Genomic DNA, 14500 nt, shown 5'->3' with positions numbered 1-14500 from the left:
ACCTAACTTGGATTCCATTGTGAGACAGATCAAGACACACATATACAAAGTTATATTCTTTTTGTATCCGGATGTCTTGATCCATTTCGACTCCTTAGCGTGGGTCATTGATGATTTTTGCACTTCACTTTTGTTGTATCTCCAGGGTATGCCCGGAGTAATTGTATGTTATATTGGTTTCTGTTTTGCCCGAGTATGCCCGGTGTACTTGTATATGAACATTTTTTATCAATGATATTTACATGTTGCAGTAAGATTCCCGTTCACTTTTAGACTTAAATTTCTCTAGATAGAACTAAAGCCAAATGTCGAGTAAACTGAGAGTATAACTGCAATAACATGATAATCGATAAGAATAGGCATTTTCGCCTTCTCGAAAGAGACAACCTTCAAACTGTCACCAGGCTGAAGAGCGGTAGCAATATTCGAGACACGATAATCAGTCCATTGATTCCACCAATGTCAATTACAAATGACCCAATTCCTAGTTGTGCCTGACCATGAGCCATGGCCTTTCAGTTACTGAGGACAAGCTTATATTGTTCTCCGTCAACCTCAACAAATTTAAGGGGCAGCTCTTTATTTAGAAGCTCTTCTGCAGTTGATTTTTGATACACGTTCAAAAGAGTTCTTAATAAGATTTTATTCATAATATGGAAGGTACCAAGAATAAGTGGAAACCTAAATGATTTGCAGTGACATGACGAAGTGGGAAGATATGACATCAGAATGGGAGAAAGAACCTTAATTTTTGAATTACAATTTGTATCGATATAATTCTCTTCATCGTTAATACTTTTTATCTTTGGATGAGATCTTGTGCACTCCTTACAAAATAGATCAAACGTTTAAAACCTTCAGCACAATCCATCATTGAAGGATCCAGACATTTGCGAGAAAGGAGATAGCAGAAATTTTGACATCTAATGAGAGCAAGAATGCTGCCAATATGAAATCACACGTTCACCCTAAAATTCATATATACTGAAAAAAATGATGATTTGCTTTACTAGATAGAAAAGACACATGAACAAATAGTTCGGGGGATCACTATTTCTGCATCAACTTCGGGAAAGACAAGACTTAGTCAACTCACTGCTTTCACTTGCTTCCGGTGACAACTACCAAGTGCAACTTCTCATTCTAAAAAAAGATAAAGGGCCAACCATTAAGGAAGATTGGAACAGGCTAAACAAGAGAATTGGAGAGGGCTGCACCTAGATTTATATCTAATGGATCAACATAGTCATATTCACTGTAGAGAGCTCTAGAGAAGAAAGATCCTTCTTTCCCTTAAAATTTATTTTATGAAATTAATTAGTCTTTGTGAGAGTTTAGATTCAAAACGGTCACATTTTGAAAGAGGCACAAATTGCAACATAGAACGTACTTCAGAACATGGAGTAACTTAGTAGAAGGGGGAAAAATGGAGAGCTCTTCTTGTGATTGGTTTAATAGGTATTTTCTTTTATGGTTCATATTCCGGATTGGGTTCATCCCTGTAGTAATCGGATGAATCGAGACATTGAGGAATATCTAGAAAGGTATTTCGGGAATCGGTCTGATTCTATTTCTATTCCTTCCGTTTGAAGAAAGGAAGGATCCGGAAGAGTAGAGAAAAGGCTTACAGTGGATACCTAAGTACTCAGAGACGAGGAAGGGCGTAGTAATGCTTCTGGGAGTTGAAAATAAGCATAGATCCGGAGATTCCCGAGTAGGGCAACCTTTCGAATTACTGCTAAAAGAGAAGATGGCCTCATATAAAGATTCATGGGCAAGCCAAAAGATGAGCTGTTGATATTTGTGAAAAGGGAACAAATCCACGAAGGCCCTCCACCACTACCACCACTCCACCTTTATTTTTGCTGATAACCTGCATACCGAATCCAAAGAAACTAGAGATGTAGTATTTTAAATACAAAAATCTTAAGTAGAAATGTATTTTTACGCACAACAAATTGTAACTGCAGGGAATTATCAGTGTAAGCTATCCGGCTAACACTTGCAACGAATATAATATTACAGAGAGGCAACGAACAATGTCATAGCCCACAATCATACCCATTTGCATGTTTTAATACTTGGAAATTACCTACCAGACCCTTTACAACGATATCTTCAGCTTGTAGTTGTCTACAACATTCCCAAGCAAGTCCGTACTGGATTACACGTAGGCTCAAGATTAAACAATCATCCACCTCATTTTCACCAATAAAAATTCCAGCCTCTTCCATATGTTAAATATTATGTATGAATGCATCTCGCACATGCAAATTGCATTTATGTCAACTAATGCTTCATTCGCCTGTATTAAAAACCGTTCCTTTGACCTAACAAAAGGATAAAAATGCTATCAAAGTATGTTTAAAATACTCACAACCTTCATCAAAACAAATCGTGTAAATGTAGATAAAATAATTTTATGAAATGACTCTCACTCTCTCAATGCAAGAAATAGTGTGGGAACCTACGGCCAGATTTATTTGGTATGGAGCAATCACTTTGGAGGAGGATCTCTTGTGCACAGAATTGTACAGACGGTGGGGGGAACCTGTGATCCAGTTGAGGCATAACCCGCGATTTACCCCCTCCAAGGTTCTAGGGGCAAGGATCTTGGGGGTCCAGGATTTAGTTTAGTGTAAGTTGGGATACTTGGATATAAAAAAAAAAGAAAAGGAAATAGATGAGTTCGAAGTAGGAGGACTAATGCTTTTACAAAAACACCCTCACTTTGTCACACATAAGCTCAATTGAATCTACTAAGATAGTAGAAGAAGAGAATTTCTATAAGCCTATGGCGTTCCAAAGAATTTGAAGCACATACTCTATTGTCAAATATGGATATCAAAGCATGTCAGATCGATAGTGCCAACAAGTAATTCATAAGCACTACAAAACAAGCTTGACAGAGCAAAATCCTTCCTTTTCTGCTGACTTTTGCATATAAACTTGTCTTCCCTTGTATCTCGACTACAATATAAAAATATCTTGTTGGTATCATCCATGGATAAGCAACTTATACGAATGAACCCACACCAAATAAGATAGTGATACTGTAGCCAAAATTTGCTGAAAAAATGAAACTCGAGAAATTTGATTGTTGTTTCACGCGTGAAAACCATATTCATAGCCAGCGTACAAGTAACCCAGCTTCGCACATTTTTCAAGAAGAACAGGGCACATTTCACAAAATTTCAGCTCTCGGCGTCAACCAATATGCCAAACAATATGATCATCTAATAATTTCATAGGCAAATCCGATACATACTGATAGTATCAAAAGAACATGTCTTTTGAAGAATTCTTAGCCAACAGAATATATACATTATAAATGGATTCAATTCAAACAACTCAAATATTAATCAAATTTACATGAAAATCCTTTATCAAATTCACCATGTTTTCGAGATTTTCACAAATTCCTCTTTAAGGTTCAACTTTTACCTGGCCAAGATATCAGCAAGAATATGGATCAGCACGACCATGTGTCATACTTTCGGGCTCAATGTATACGCATGAAACTCGCAATTCAACTCAACTTGTCAACTTAAGCACTCCGTTCTTTCTAGCATAAAGAAGAAAATTGATCAATGAAATGAAAGAGCAGAACATCCAATGGCATCCCCTTGGTTTGACATAATTCTTCCTATCAACTCATCTCTACAAAACCTAAAACATTCTATTTGACTATTCATCTTTTTGATCTCTAAACTTAAGGTGCTGTTTTAAGAAATGCTTTTAAGCTTCTCCAAACATGCTATTTTTTAATATATGTTGTAAAAAATAAAAATCCACAAATGCAAAATGTGCAAGAGCATATGCAACCATAAGTTATTTATTGGGGTGTCCTCAATTAAGATTGTGATGGATTTTAAAAGTCATTTTAAATTTAGGTATCTTCAGTTGAGATTTTAATGAAATCCTTTTAGGTATCCTTAATATTTAGTAAATTTATAAAAATCCCTTCAAATCCACAAAAATTCATTAGAATTTATCATCCTTTAAAATTCATTAAAATCTTAGTTAAGAACACCCGTTAACGTGCAAAAAATGTTCAGATAAAATCTTATTCTAGCTCATTGCATCAAAGAGAAACTTTTTATGCACATCCTCATAATTCATATACAGAAACAAACCATACAAACCCAAAAATATGTACATAGCTCACTAATTTTTCACTGAAAAAATTCAATCTTTATAATATTCTCGCAGCATTCATGTAGTAAACATGCATAATTCATTCATATACATGTACGTGTATCGGTGTATGAATTTAAAATATATATAATTCTCACCCGGGTTCCAATTTCAGAGTTGAAGTCATACTTCTCAAGAGCAGAGTGGAAGTTTTCAATGGTAAATGGAAAACCTTCCAGAGGGGTCGTACGACACCTTTCATGGGCCTCCTCAAACATATCTTTGAGCTTGGTTCTCTCCCTTGTCTGTGTGACAGTTAAATATCTAAGGGCTTCCAGTGATGCAATTCGGCTGTGGCTCTTTCCATTTATTTTAAGAGATTCAGTTCCAAATGACTGGAGACCAGCAATACACCAGGGAAGCCCCTCAATAAAAGGAAGTTGGTGTAGCGACCGAGAAAAAAAAAATATGGTGTCGTTCTAAAATAAAATTTTTCTAGTAGAACTAGAAAATAATTTGAATTATATTTATTATGTAGCTACCCTAAATTTAACATTGATCATTTAATGAATAAAATAGTCCATTTTTAGATTTGGCATCACATTAAAAGTCCGAAGGTTGAAATGGTAAACTCGATCTGCTCATTTGCATAAACGATTTGTCTTGCCTACGAGTACTTTTAGAATTTAACGTAATTATTTGGGTCAAATATTTAAATATTTTAAAATTTAATGAAGTATATCAAATATTATACTCATCTTGTAGCTCATATTAAATAAAATAATTTGGGCTCAAGAAAAAATGATTTTGAACAATTTATATTCAAGTTATCTCGATAGAAAGAAAAGTAATCTAAAATTTATATTTTGTTAATATAAAAATAATAAAATAATAAAAAGAAAATATTTCATTTGAATTCCATGGTCAATAACGTGTTTACTTCATAATTGATTAAAAAAAAAATTCCATTAACTCAGGGCGATTAATTCCAATTGCCCTGAAACTCTTGCCTTTTCATTAGAAAGTAACCTACACTATTATAACTCCACAATTATGCACAAAATTAATATACTGCTCACCATTTGTTTTTACTTCCATTTGGTTACTGCAATTGACATCATTCTTTTGTGTTTGAAAAACAATTTCACAACTCCATTTTTGTACAAAATACACGTGAACTACATTATCATCTTGCATTTGAAAAACAAAATCTCCAATAACCTCTAAAGTCACATTTTCTCTCCCAAACTATTATACTCTTACATAAAATTATTTTTTCCTTTTTCCATAGAAACAAGGGACCTTTAAATCTGGAAATTTTCTGAAGAAAAGGCTAAAGTACGCTGCATTTTATTTCTTGTTAGACACGAAAGGATATTCAAACCCCAAGTATTTAAGGTAGGGGTGTTCTCGGTATTTTTATAAGTGGTATAAGAATTATTTGTTTTCGTTATGCATCAAACGTATTATTGTGTCACTCATGAAAGAGGCACCGTTTGGTTGCTCAAATAAAAGTAAGAGATTGAAGGTGACACCTTATTGTGTTGCTTATGAAGGAAGCACTGTTTGGTGGTTCAAATAAGAGAAAAATATTGACAATGAAACAAATGACCAAAGTTTACATTCTAAAAACATATATGTATTCTATCATGTACTCTAGTGCCTTCCTATTGAGTATTACTTGTAGTACTAGCCCCTACTATAATCTCACAGGTTGATTCAAGGCATGACAGTGGTTTGGCATAGTGGCAAGTGCTCGGTGATTTGAAAAGCTTTCAACTTTCTAGTAAAATTTCCAATTGTGTAAATCTATTATGAATGACTAGATGGCACTTTCAGAAACATTTAAACATCTATTTCATCTCGTTTTATATGCATTTCTTGTCAACAATAATTTGGAAATATTGGAATGACTACACCTGAATTTTATTTACTGCTGAACTTAAAATTCAGATTCTGTCTTTCTGATTAAAAATATTATAAATTGGGGTATGTGCACATTTTAGAGTGAAATCAATGTCTTTTCAAAGATCTATGAGTCTTCTAATAGTAGCCTTTGGAATTACCTTAAAATATTATCTAGAGATAAAGTTATGCCTGTTTTAGTAAACTGCGTCGTATCAAATCCGAGTTTTCTGTCCAGCATATTCGAGCAAAAATTTAGTTGTAGTAAAAATTTCATAATTTTTAGTAGACATTGGCTAGACCAAACATATTTTCCTTCCGTTGTTGTTCTACCTGTATTTGCTGAATTGCCTCCAATACTTTCAAAAAAACCAAATTTCGCCAAAATTGCCTAAATTTATATGAATAACTACCTCCCTTTATATTTTTATATATTTTCAAAAAATAAAAAATCAAAAACTTTCTGATTTACAAAATACTTTGGTTAATATCAAAGGGGTCGAATCAAAGAAAGACTGATTATTTTTAACGCTTCGGGTTTTGAGAATTCGGGGCATTACAGTTGGGGTTGATATATCAACCTACTATGCCACTGATCAACCTCACGATGTTCCATACAATTTCTTTTCCAAATTATGCTGTAGATGACCTGCCCCAGAGGTCAGTTAGTGTCTTTAACTGGTTGAACCCAAGGCAGCCTAGAACTAGGCAGGCTTAACCGAGGCCGTTTCAGTTCGAAAGACAAAATGAACCAAGTGACATTGAAAATGCCTCCGAATCCTTTGCCTAGAAATCGGCGCGAGAGGAGGGCAAAACAGGTAAGAAATCAAGCAGGACCATCTCAACCATCTCGGAAAACACAAGAGAGGATGAAGATTCTGACGAACCCCAAAGGTCCTGCGATCTTGATGACGGTGATGACAGTTTCCCATTCTCACAAGGGATTAGGAATGTCCCTGCCCTAAACTACTTTACTTTCCCTAAAATTCCTAAGTATGATAGAAGAGATGATCATGCAAAGCACCTCAATAACTTTAAAACTCACATAAGACTGAGAGGAGCCACCCGCCATGAAGTACAGAACTTTCCACTTAACCCTAATCGGAATGACTGAAGTATGATATACTAGGCTCCTGGAGAGAAGCATCCAAAGGTGGCCAGGCTTCAAGAAAGCTTTCCTACAGCACTTTGCTCTAAGTAAAGAGGGAGAAGGGCCAATACAGCGCCTCCATGACATGAGACAATAACAGCTCTAAAGGAAGGATTGGATATGAACTCTCTCTTTTGGAGAGATGTGCAAAACAAGGACCCTACCAGTTGCAATGCCTTATTGGAAATGATGAGGAATGAGATCATCAATGAAGAATTAAGAGATCATTGAAATTTGGTGAATGAAGAACCTCCACCGCCACAAATGCAAAGAGGAAGAGGTCCTACCTTCTACTTAATGGACCACTAGGTTGAACAATATACCTCCCTCAACCCAGGACAAACATTGGCAGCAGCAATATTAAGTGCAGTTCCTACCTTGGCTTATGAGGAGGTGAATCCCAGTGTAGAAGCCTACTAAGGTGCAACGTTACCAATGATTCCCTCATACGGAAAGAGGTAGGGACGAGGTACCAAACCTAGAAATAGAGACGAGATACTTCTCTACTGCACGTATTACCACTCTTATAACCACAACACTGCTGATTGTAGGGACATTGTGAAGCACCCTAACAAACAAAGAAGAAATAGGCATCTGCAAAGAGACGAACTTCCTAAATAAGTTCAATGACCTAGGAATAATGAGACGAGACGCCATATTAGAAGTAATGCGCCACAAAGGCAAAACATTGAGGATGAAAGGCCTAGAAAGGGTAAGAGAAAAAAAGTCTCTCTCCCAATGCTGGCCAACCCTCAATGGTGAGCTTCATAGTGAGTAACAGCCAACCCTCAACTAAAAGAAGGTTCCAATACATTTATCCAAGACGATGTCGTAGGAGTAAATTATCCACATTGTGTTACCCTGGTGTAAGGGCTGTTGTAGCTAAAAATGGTCTTAAAAGAATGTTGGTAGACAATGAAAGCTCAATCAACATCACATTCGGAGCCAGATTTGATAAGATAGAAGTTGACCATGAGCTAACTCTAATGAGCTCCCCTTTGTACAGATTTACTGGTTACAGCATCATCCTGGTCACTACTCTTATTCTTTTCTTTGATCATTTCCCCACTTATCAGGGAGGGTACTTTCTCTTCTCAAAAGGAAAGATTATTCTACCAATAGGGATGGGTACAGCTCCATTCACGGCTCACCATTTCATGAAATTTTTGGTAGTGGATAATCGATTTGCCTATCATGGAGTTCTTAGGATACCAACCTTAAAGGAGCTATAGATAGTCACAACCATCCACCACCTATGTATAAAACTTCCAACAAAGAATAGCATAGCCATAGGCAGGGGAGATGAAATGAGTGCTAGTCAGTGTGACACCAACTCCCTTAAAAAGGCTGAGCCCCGAGGGATGTTAACGCCATTTTATAGGACATTGACATAAACGAAGACCCTAAACAAGGGCAAAAACCTGAAGAAAGGGATGACATCAAAATGATAGATGCCTCTGAAGAAGAGGCTGTTTTCGAAGTACAGCCAATCCCTGAAGAAGGGAGAGCCACTAAAAAAGTGGCTTGTTGATAAGTCAACTACATTTATTTGGGATCCTAAATGATGATATTTTGTTATTCTTTGGATGAATTAATACCTAATTTGTTATTTATTGCTTTTATTAGAAAAAATCATGTTACGACAAAGAATTGGAAGAAAGAACTAGAAAAGGGCTAAAATAAAGCAAATCTAAAGTTTCGGGACTAAAATACAAATACTCAAAAATTGTTTCGGACCTCACGATGAATATTAGAGAGTCCTCGGGGTCAATTGAATGAGGAAAGAAGTCAAAAGAGATGAACGTTCAACTTTCAACTGAAAAAGTTATGCTTTGAATTTTCAAACTCATATTGAGACCCCATTTTGGTCATATCCAAGTGTTGCAAGCCCAGTTGATACAATTGCATCAGCTGAAGAAAGAAAATTTAGGAATTTAAATCAGCCATCAAAAATGTCAAATGATGAGTCGATGACTCACTCACCTGTATCCCTAATCAACTTCTCTTCAATGTCACATTGAAAATGATTCCAGCTGTTCCATCTGATGAGCAATATATAGTCATAAAATTCATCTAAAAACATTCGATTTTATTAAAATAAGACAAATCTGATACCCCATCTGAGGTTTTAGGCCAAGGCCATTTTCAATGAGCTTCTTCCAAATATGCATTCCGGGATTTGAATCCATTATCTTTATCTGCTGAGCGATATGGTGACAAGACCTAACAAGAAACACAACAGTGCAACAATCACTAGTAGATGCCCATTGAACAATATTGGGAGCTATTCATAATTGATGTATATATAACTTGAGAAATTCTTTTATGGAGAAGAGCTTTATATATATGAATGGAATTAATAACTTCAATGAGTATTGCTGCTGAAGCTGGAGAAAGACGTGTCTAACAAGGCAAGCTTTTGCTATATATAGACTATGATGAGAGTGAATTGTCCAAATGGTCACTAAACTTTACAAAAGGTAAGGGATACTGAACTTTAAAAATCACCTAAATAGTCACTGAACTTTGTAAAAAGTTTCTACGGGATCATTGAACTTTAGAAATTACCTAAATGGTCACTAAATTTTGCAAAAGGTTTCCCAAGGGTCATTGAATTCAATGACCTCGTGGAAATCTTTTACAAATTTCAGTGATCTCGTAGAAACCTTTTGCAAAGTTTAGTGACCATTTAGGTGATTTTTAAAGTTCAGCGACCCCGTAAAAATCTTTTGCAAAGTTTAGTGACCACTTATATGATTTTTAAGGTTCAGTAATCCATTGGAAACTTTTTACAAAGTTCAGTGACCATTTAGACAATTCACTCCTATGATTAGGATCTGGCGGTGGTTATGAGGAATTATTGTTACATGGAATCTAGCTGCTCGATCTGTTATCCCATTTAGTTGTTCACGTTGCGATTTTATTTTTGACACTTGGACACGTCAACTCTATTATTAATCCCTCACTCTCTTTCTTTACATATTCTAGTGTAGAGGAATTAATTATTATACTGCATGACCCCTCAATTATATTTGTATAGATTAATCTTGAATCTTATACGCATAATAATCTTGCCTATACGTCTAATGGACTTAACACGTGAGTTGGAGTTAACAATTTCAATTTGTCCTCTATATATGCATGTTTTCATCATCAGCTTGTACAATGTGTTAAAAGGATAAACGTCGAATAAATATAAAAATATAAATAAAATATAAAGATTTGGACTACTCTTCTTAATTATGTTGACATTTTAAAATAGGATTTCAAGTTTTAATATAATATCAGAGTCCATGAAAATCCAACAAACGATTCAATCCGATTAAGATTCAAAAAAAGGAGCATGCTAAGAGATAAATCCTACATTGAATAAAGAAAAAAATATAGACCAATATATAAGAATTTGAACCACTCTTATTAATAATGTTGACATTTTAAGATAAAACCACAAATCTTAATACCAAATAAAGGTGAACACAGTTTTGGACGATTTGTGATAAATTTTCAAACCAAATCACTTAAAACTGTTTAAAATTTTTTTGAATCAAACCAAACCACTTTTTTTGGTTTGATTCAATTTAAAACCAGAGTTTAGCGGAAAAGAGCCATATAACAAACAAGTTAAATCGTAAATCTAAATTTTCACTAAAACATAAATATTAGTTTCATTACAAGTATTACTGATCAAATTTCTACACTTCTAATCATTACAACGCAACAATGATAGAAGTAATTTAGTTCTAGGCTCTTAGTCATACTAATTGGCACAACCATCGAATCAAGAATTCAACCACTAGTAGGGAATGTAAACTCGAAAGCAATTATGAATGCTTGAGTAGCTAACACATCCTTAGCAAATTGAGAAACGATCACGTACTTATTTACATTAAATTTTTACCTAAGTAATATGTCGAAAAGCTCATTGATCAAATCTTCATATGACTATTAAACAATCCATCAAATCATTATAAAATCAACAATAAAATCGAGCAACTAAGGGTGTATTTGATTGCGAGCACAGAATTTGCATAGAAAAAAAAATAAATTCTAGGCAAATTGCCTAGAACTTATTTGTATGAAAATTATTAATTAAATGTGATCGATTGATTTTATTTTTAATTTAGAAAATATTATACTTGTCCATTTTTTATTGGTGGGTAGATGATAGGGAGTGAATAAATGTGTGTGTGTGTGAGAGAGAGAGAGATAGAGAGAGAGAGAGAGAGAGAGAGAGAGAGAGAGAGAGAGAATTACCTGAAAAATAAAAATCACCATTCCCTAAAGAAAGTATTTTCCTAATTATTGACGAAAATATGGTCACAAAATCAAAAGTCAAAAAATAATTTCATAAAAAAACTGCTAATCAAACACCCCAAAAGTAGAAATTTAGGTGAAAAAATGACATTTTTCATGAAAGGTAAAACCAATTAAACATAATTTGAGTTAAAAAAAAAATTAATAATAATAAATTGAGTGATCTGATCATGAAATTGAGAAGTAAATTGATAAAAAATAATAATCAACTAAAAATATAATGGAATTGGATGAGTTAATTGTCCCAGTGGTCGCTAAACTATGTTTGTGTTCTGATTCCTCATTAAAATTTAAAATGTTGAGTTTTGACTACTAAACTTAACCATTCGTTGGACGTTATTCATTGCCTTGACATCCATTCAAAATTTTTAACGGAATTAGTGACGTGGCTAACGAAATGCATATGTCGCGTCCCGTCACATTAACAAATTGTCACGTCTTTGATTACTCACTACACTTCGAAAAACACCTTCAATTGCTCCCTAAACTTTGGAAAACCTCTTCGAATACTTACTGTACTTTGAGATTGTCAAATTTTGATCACTAAACTTATAAAAAAGACGACGGCCTATTAATGTGTACCAAAATCATATGGTGGCATCAAACTAATGAAGTGGACAAACGAGTTTCGATTTTCGGTCCCACGAGAAACAATTACTCAATTACACAATAATTAAATTAAATTTTAACATGTTTTTATAGAATTTTAACCTATTTTTATTGTTTGAAAAGATTAAATTTATCACGTGTTTCATTATTAAAATTAAATTAAATTAAATTTAAAAATTTTCCAATGAAACACACAATAAATTTAATTAAAAATATGTTAAAATTAAATTTAACTATTGTGTAATTGAGTAATCATTTCCGTGGGATCGACAATTCGGACTCATTTGTTCACTTTATTACTTTTAACGAATTCATACAATTACGGTACACATTTTTTAACAAAAAACAAACTGACATTATTTTATAAGTTTACTAGCCAAAGTTTGATGAGCAATCGAAAATATTTTTCAACGTTTAGTGAGCAGTCAAAGACGTGACAATTAATTAACGGCGTGATGAGCGCCACATGTGCATTCCATTAGCCACCTCACTAATTCCGTTAAAAAATTGAAATGGATGTTAAGTCAGTGAGTAAAATCCAACATTTGGAAAAGTTTAGTTGCCAAAATTTGACATCTTAAATTTCAGTGAGTAATCAAAGATATAGACATAAGCTCAATGTCCACTGAAATAATTAACTCGAATTTGACACAAATCAAAATAAAACAATATAGCAGAGCTACTAATGAAATATGGAAAATAATTACCAAAAATTAAGAGACCTTGGGTAAACTTAGCTAAAAATTGAGTCGAAATTTGAAAAAATGACTAGTAAAAGAAAAAAAAATGGGGTAAGTTTGAATTAAAATTTAAATGTAATTATTTAATCAATTGTGACGGGCAATCAATGATGGTTCAGCAACTATCGTTTAATGCTTCAACCAGTTTGAGGATTATGCATTCATAATTGTGATGATTGATAGTGATTGTATATGATTTAGTTATTTAATTGTGATGGGCAATTGTCTAATTGAGTTGGGCCTAATAATGATGTATTTTTTTAATTTGGGCTATGTTTAGTTTTATATATTATGCCCTCTCAAGATGAAGCTCTAGTGACAAGATCAATCTTGGACATAAGAGAAAGAACTCGAGAATATGAGAGTGGTTTTGTAAGTCTATCTGCAAGCTGGTCATCATTAGATACACATGAAACATGAGGAGTGACATTTTGTATTCGTTCACGGATAGAATGAAAATCAATGGCAACATGCTTCATTTGGGAATGGAAAATCGGGATGAAGCACAAATTGGTTGTCCATACGTTGTCATAGAAAATCATAGGAGCTTGAGATAAGATAATACAAAGTTCAGTTAAGAGAGAACACGCTCGATTAAGCTCAACAATTATGGTAGCAACGGTGAAAAGTTGAGCAACATTCAAGAATTAACAAGATTCATAAAATCATTCATAAATAGTAAAGTATAGTGCAGAAATATAAAAATCAACACAAGGATTTTTTGGCCGTAGCCCCGAGGTTCGGCGACCACATCTAATGCCTAATCCCCTATTGAGCATCCATTGTAAATGGATTTAGCTCGATTGAACTAAAATAGCCAAAAATCAACAACAAGAATACACAACTGTTCCAGAAAAATACAAGAACGAAGTCATAAAGACTTATCTCAACAAAATTTACGAAGGAAACTACGAATCCACAAAGGAATCAACTTAGCCCCTTAAGATCTCCAGAAAACCCGAACCCCTCTTACAAGAATCACTCATATTATCACAAACCAACACATAGCAGACACTAGTACAAAGATCTATAGTATTACAAAGGGCTTTCACTAGTTTATATGCTGAAACACTCAAGAAAATCAAACCCTAATCTTAAAGATGAAGGAGTTCTTCACACACACACACACAGAGAAAGAGAGAGAGCATGAAAAGACTGACTCAAAACTAAGAAAAAATCTCTTCAAAATCTGCTAGATGAAAAGTCACAGAAGTCTTAAGTAGCTGGAATCATCTAAAAGCGGATCAACGGCCAAAATGACACCACGTGTCAAGATCCAGATAAATGCACCCACTAACAAAGTTGCCAATTTTATAAACACGACTTCAAGAATTTGGAAGTACAACTTAATAAGCATTAGATCACCTGTTCAAAACTCAACGTCTCCACCTTGCTTCCAAAGATCTTGGCTGTAGTGCAGCCAGGAGCTTCACTAACATTTTATAATATCATTTGTTTTAAGTACTTGCATAGTCAATGAAAAGAATCAATGGATAACATCTTTAAACAGTTTTGAAACTTGTTTAAATGTATCACTTTGATTCCTATATCTGATGGATTATATAAAGTGGGAATTTTATTAATTTTCAGCAGTCCCTTTGATAATATCCCTTATAAAATGGTATTTAACATCAATATGTTTAGT

General features: G+C 34.2%; 1 pseudogene; it reads right to left on the bottom strand.

The window, feature by feature from the left end:
* Nucleotides 1-285: 285 nt before the first annotated feature.
* LOC111388066 lies at nt 286-7849 on the bottom strand (annotated as a pseudogene).
* Nucleotides 7850-14500: the final 6651 nt, after the last annotated feature.

This window comes from Olea europaea, unplaced genomic scaffold (assembly GCF_002742605.1).
Source record: "Olea europaea var. sylvestris unplaced genomic scaffold, O_europaea_v1 scaffold452, whole genome shotgun sequence".
NCBI lineage: Eukaryota > Viridiplantae > Streptophyta > Magnoliopsida > Lamiales > Oleaceae > Olea > Olea europaea.
This window is presented reverse-complemented; position numbering and strand designations above follow the sequence as displayed.